The sequence below is a fragment of the Balaenoptera borealis genome (assembly GCF_965194805.1).
Source record: "Balaenoptera borealis genome assembly, chromosome: 2".
NCBI classification, from domain to species: domain Eukaryota; kingdom Metazoa; phylum Chordata; class Mammalia; order Artiodactyla; family Balaenopteridae; genus Balaenoptera; species Balaenoptera borealis.
In genome coordinates this window covers 34667280-34673279 of record NC_138867.1, presented here as the reverse complement: position 1 = coordinate 34673279, position 6000 = coordinate 34667280, and positions in this window count along the sequence as shown.

Here is a 6000-nt window from a genome sequence, read left to right as displayed (position 1 = left end):
CGAGGTAGGACTAAAATACCAGCCTTTAAATTATGGAGTCCCTGTTATGAACTCTTAAACAGGCCTCAGTATGTTCTATCAGAATTCGGTGAATGTCCTGACCTAAATTTCTTCTTGTTAAGTAACCTCAAGCAAGCTGAGAAGTCAACTCCAAAAATGATATTAGATGACATAATTCCTTTAGTAGCTAAGCATCCTTCAACCCTCGAGAAACTTAGAATTAAGTATAGAAACGTTTAAGAAGATCAAAACAATCTTATTAGTGTTTTTGGTTAAGTGATATATCCATGTTTGGAAGGAACTTGGCATATTAAAATGAGAAATGAGGTCAGTATTGCAATTTAAAATGCACAATGAAATGATATAGACTTGCAATTTTAACTCATACAATATACATATAAAAGCTTTGGAATATGAAAGAAGATTAACCTTCACTATTTTTATGTGCTTGTTTTTTTTAAAGATTTTTTAAAATATTAAGTATTTGGAAGGTTTTTCAGATAGATGATCGACATACTTGAAAAGGAAGTCAAGCAGATGACATTTACAAAATGAGTTTAAAAATACATGGAGGAGGACTTCTCCGGCAGCGCAGTGGTTAAGAACCCGCCTGCCAATGCAGGGAACATGGGTTCAATCCAGGAAGACCCCACATGCTGCGGAGCAGCTAAGCCCGCGCACCACAACTGAAGCGCGTGCGCCCTAGAGCCCGTGCGCCGCAACTACTGAGCCCATGTGCCACAACTATGAAGCCCGCGTGTTCTAGGGCCTGCGTGCCACGACTACTGAGCCCGTGTGCTGCAATTACTGAAGCCTGTGCGCCTAGAGCCCGTGCTCCGCAACAAGAGAAGCCACCTCAATGAGAAGCCCGCGCACAACAACGAAGAGTAGCCCCCGCTGGACACGACTAAAAGAAAGCCTGCGCGCAGCAACAAAGACCCAACGCAGCCGTATATGGAGGAGTTTAGTTAACTAAGTGCATAAATGTGATTACACACATTCAAAATTTCACTAAAAATGGTTACTAAAATCATCCAGATTTATAAATAGAGTAATAAATCTGTAAACTGAATTTAAAAGCTTAAGTAAGTATGGTTTTGGATTTTTAATTTTAATCAATTAAATGCTAAGTTTTTAAGCAAAAGTAAATCTCTGAATAGTCTTTTCTACATACAGAAACTACTTTTAAGACAAAAATATTCATACTTAATAGTTGTCACCTGCACTATATCCTTCATAGCAATGTAATAGGGCTAAGAAATAAATTTTTAAAAGGGAACTCCTACACATGAATAAGAATAGCCCATTAGAAAAATTGGCTAATTTTAAAAGAAACGAAATACAAACAGCCAAAATATATGAAAACGTACTTAACCTCACTCATTGTTAAAGACAGGGAAAAAATCAAAAGTGTGGTCCCATACAGATTCAGTGAGACACAGTAACTGTCATATGTAGATAAAAATGTTAACTAGAACTACCTTTTTGGAAGACAATTTGCCAAAAACTGTCATGTTTGAAAATGCATCTGTCTTTGGACGTGACATTTCTACTTCCAGGAATTTATCATGTATACATATTTGAATGTGTTCACAAAGGCATTTATCCAAGAATGTCCACTGCAACATTGTTTGTAATTAAAGAGTTGGAATGACCATCAGTAAAGGACAAGTCAAATATATTATTAAATCCATGCAGTGGCTTAGTACACAGCCATTCAAAAGAACAGAGTAGCTTTTCATGTATTGATACAGAAAAATCTTCAACTATGTTAATATAAAAATAGATAATAAAGCCAAATATAGAGTAGATATGATATACTTCCAATGTATACTGGAAGGAAAAAAGATATTTATGTGTGCATATGCATAGAAATTTTCTGGAAAAATATAAATACATAGATGTCTCTTATAGGTGATTGACTATAAGGAAGATGTATCAGCTTCCTAGGGCTGCTATAACAAAGTACCACAAACTGGGTGACTTCAAACAACAAAAATTTATTCTCTCACAGTTCTGGAGTCCAGAAGTCAGAAATCAAGGTGCTGGCCAAGTTGATTCCTTCTGAGGTCTGTGAAGGAGAATCTGTTCCATGCCCTTCTCCTAGCTGCTGGTGAAAGCTGGCAATCCTTGATGTTCCTTGGCCTGTAGATGCATGACTCCCATCTCTGCCTGTATCTTCACATGACTTTCTCCCCATGTCTTTATGTTTTCACATGGTCTTCTTTTATAAGAACAATAATTGTATTAGACTAGGGACCAATGCTTTTCCAGTACGGCTTCATTTTAACTTAATATCTGCAGTAACCCTACTTCCCAATAAGGTCACGTTCTGAGGTACCAGAGATTAGGACTTCAACATATTTTGCCGAAGGGGGACAGAATTCAACCCATAACAGAAGGATATGGCCATCTGGGCTTAGAGTAAAACCTGAAAATTGGTTAATAAGAAAAGACTACTAGTTAAGTGATACAGGCATGATTAAGTGTTATTTGTGGTCCTGATCCGTTCTGAGATAAACATTTGGACAGCAAATACCATGCTGTATAAACTGATCTTCCAAATCTCAACATTTGGCATTCAATTAATTTTAACAGTGTTTCTCTCCCCCACTCAGAAGCCTTCCTTTTGGTTCAAAAGAACAAGTCATTAAAACTCAATTTCCCTCAAATGATATTTTAGTTCATGGAGTCTCAGAGGTAAAAGGGCCTTTAGAGACCGTTTCGTATATGCCTGCAGTGCTTGACAGTATGTTCAGCAAGAGGCCCAGTCTCTGTGTGAACACTTCTAGGAATGAAAAACCTACTGCTCCCAAAGCAGCCCTTTCTGTGCCAGGACAGCCCTGATGGTTAGAAAGCAGATACTGAAATTCTGCCTCCCTAAAATTTTCACCATTCTGCCTGTGGTCAGCCATCTAAGCTTTGCAAAATCACATGCATATTTAATATTTAAAATTTTATATATATGTGTATGTAAATATATATTTTATAGAATGTATTAAAATATATTAAAAATACATTTACACTACTACTACTAAAATATTGTGGGACATCTTTGGGCTCTATCACATGTCTTATTTGAGTGGCAATTACAACCACTTCTTAGAGGTAAATATCAAAAAATCAAAATTACAGAAGTAGCAACCAGATAAAGGAAAAATGTCAGAATGAAAGTATTGGATAGCACAAGCAATCAGCTATCTAAAAAGCAATAAGTGGCCACATTCTCATTGACATTGATCCTTTCAAATACATGCATAGAAAATGCTCATCACATAATTTATTAACATTTTTATAAGAAAATATCCAGTATAAATGTAAGTTCTACAACTTTTCTTTGAAGACTCAAGTCTTATTTCCAAGATGTTCCTAAAGAGACATATCCTCTTGGGGAGAATGTTAAAATCAGGAAGTTTATCTCATGTATATAAGGAAGAGCTGAAAGCCTTGAAAATACTAGGGGAAATTTTGTGGGAATTTTGCCCAAGAAATCTTTTCGAAAACTTAAATACTTTAGGCAGCTTGAACAAAGGCATGAATTCTGCGTGTGAAAGGATTCCATAACATTGTGACAAATTGTTGCATTCACAGTTACTCTGCCAGAATTTGTCACACAGTTTGAGAGACATTAATAAATATATGTCAGCTTGTCATTCCTTGACAAAATACTCCCTTCACCCAAATAAATGGACTTGTTTGAGGCTACAGTAGCTGTCTTTGTCTAAGAAACACTCAATTTGTAGATACATGCTGTTTGCTTGCAGCACCAATTCACACAAAACTCTTTACACCTGGGCAAAAACAACAATGATGCTTCTTTGGAAATATGAAATATCTCTAGAGCTCTCAGAAGTGCTGTAGGAAAGTGCAATCATGAGTCACTTGGACTTTTCAATAATAGTCAGAAAATCAAACCTAATGTGTTACAAAAATGAAGCTCTGTATCAAAGTAAGTTTACCACCCAGTTGTACAGTGAAGTAGCTCAGAAAATTGACGATCTAAATTTACCCTCTTTCTTTAATCAATTGTAAAGGATAACATTTCTTCATTGCCCCTCTGATTTAAAGAAAACAAGAAAATGTCCCCTGATAATTAAGGCCTGGGAATCATAACTTCACAGCAGGAAAAAAAAAAAGAAAAATGATCACTTAAAAGATAAAAATTCTACCTTTACAATAATACCTATGACTGACTTGTGATAAAAACTAATGGTTGTACAGTCGGTGAGCACTTTAATGATATATCCCACTGGATAAGCAACAGCCAATCATGGGCTTCTTCTGCTGTACTTAAACAGAATTTTCTTACCAGGAAACAGTTGATTCGGTTCTTAGGGGTGAGCTGTTTATTGCCAAAGATCAGTTTACTCAGCATTAAAAAGAGATACTACGGGGCTTCCCTGATGGTGCAGTGGTTGAGAGTCTGCCTGCTAATGCAGGGGACACGGGTTCGAGCCCTGGTCTGGGAAGATCCCACACGCCGCGGAGCAGCTGGGCCCGTGAGCCACAACTACTGAGCCTGCGCTTCTGGAGCCTGTGCTCCGCAACAAGAGAGGCCACGAGAGTGAGAGGCCCGCGCACCGCGATGAAGAGTGGCCCCCACTTGCCACAACTAGAGAAAGCCCTCGCACAGAAACGAAGACCCAACACAGCCAAAAAAAAAAAAAAAAAAGAGAGATACTACTATTATTTAGTCCTTTTAGGATTCATGTTTTAAAAATGGTTTGTTGGTTACTTCTTTGTTTTCCCTTTAACAATGATTTTTGTAGAACTACTCATGACTGTACATTTAGAACTAAATAAAATCTAGACAAAATGTAAAAGAATAGAAACCTTAATAAAGGAATGGTGAAAGGAGGGAGTATATGCAGTCAGGATATCTATTAAATTCTGTTTCAGGTTAAGTTAATCTATATGTCCTATAGCATACACTGCCAAAAGTCACTGATGGAAGGGCTGCTTATCTGGAAATATATACTATTAATTTGCTCACAAATTGCCAAAATAAATATTTTTTAGCACAATCCAGTCTCTCATATTATTGTAGCCTGCCGTCACTTAATATCAGTAGTGGTTCAATGTAGGGTTTTTTCCTTGTGGAGTGAACATTCTGCTATTCTTCTGAAAAATACTTTCTAAATATTGTCTGTCACTTGATTGTACTCAGCCAGAGTTGGTTTGGGACTAGGCTTTGCAAAATCAGGGGTTTTGTCCAACAATGGCTAATTTGGGTTTTGGTTTGGCGTCGTGGCCTATAAGAACATGGAGGGTTTCCACTTTCCAAGTTTTCTTAACTGGCTGATGACGTATCCTGAAACAAGAATCCCTGTTTTTCTTTTCAATAATTTGTTCTCCCTTCTGGCAGGGAGGCCTGTGAAACTTAGTTAAAACATGTTATTTCAACACTACCAAACAGTAAGTCAAACTAAGCTTTACAACTCACTTTGTCATAGACCTGGATAAGTGTATTGCGGTAAGGAGCTTTATCAACCTGCAGCCTATCTTGTTTATTTAGGAGAAACCCCACAACTTCCCTACACTGCTCCCATTCTTCCTCCATGACTCTGTTTCCTCTTTTCTCTCTGAGCCAGGAAACTGATAGCTCCGCGGTCTCACAGTCCTTATTCCTTGTGCTCTAGAAGTCCAACTCAGGACCCCCATTCTATTCCTTCACAAACTTGGCATACATATTATACATATAGTTAACTTATATGCGCCACAATTCATGAACTCTACCACTCCTCTGATTGCAAGATGCACCATTATTTTATCTACCACTAAAAAGATTGATAATGCTGCCAATTAAAAAAATCTATGCAAGTCATCAAATATATGACCTATTCCAACTTCAGAAATATTAAAATGTGAAAAAGATTTTATCGTAGAACTGATGAACTATGGTAATTTAAGGCAAGAAGAAAAGAGAATACCTTTAAATATCCTTAGAAAGGCATTAACAGAACCACTGACTTTCTTCCATTTTGATTTACCGATTGTCTA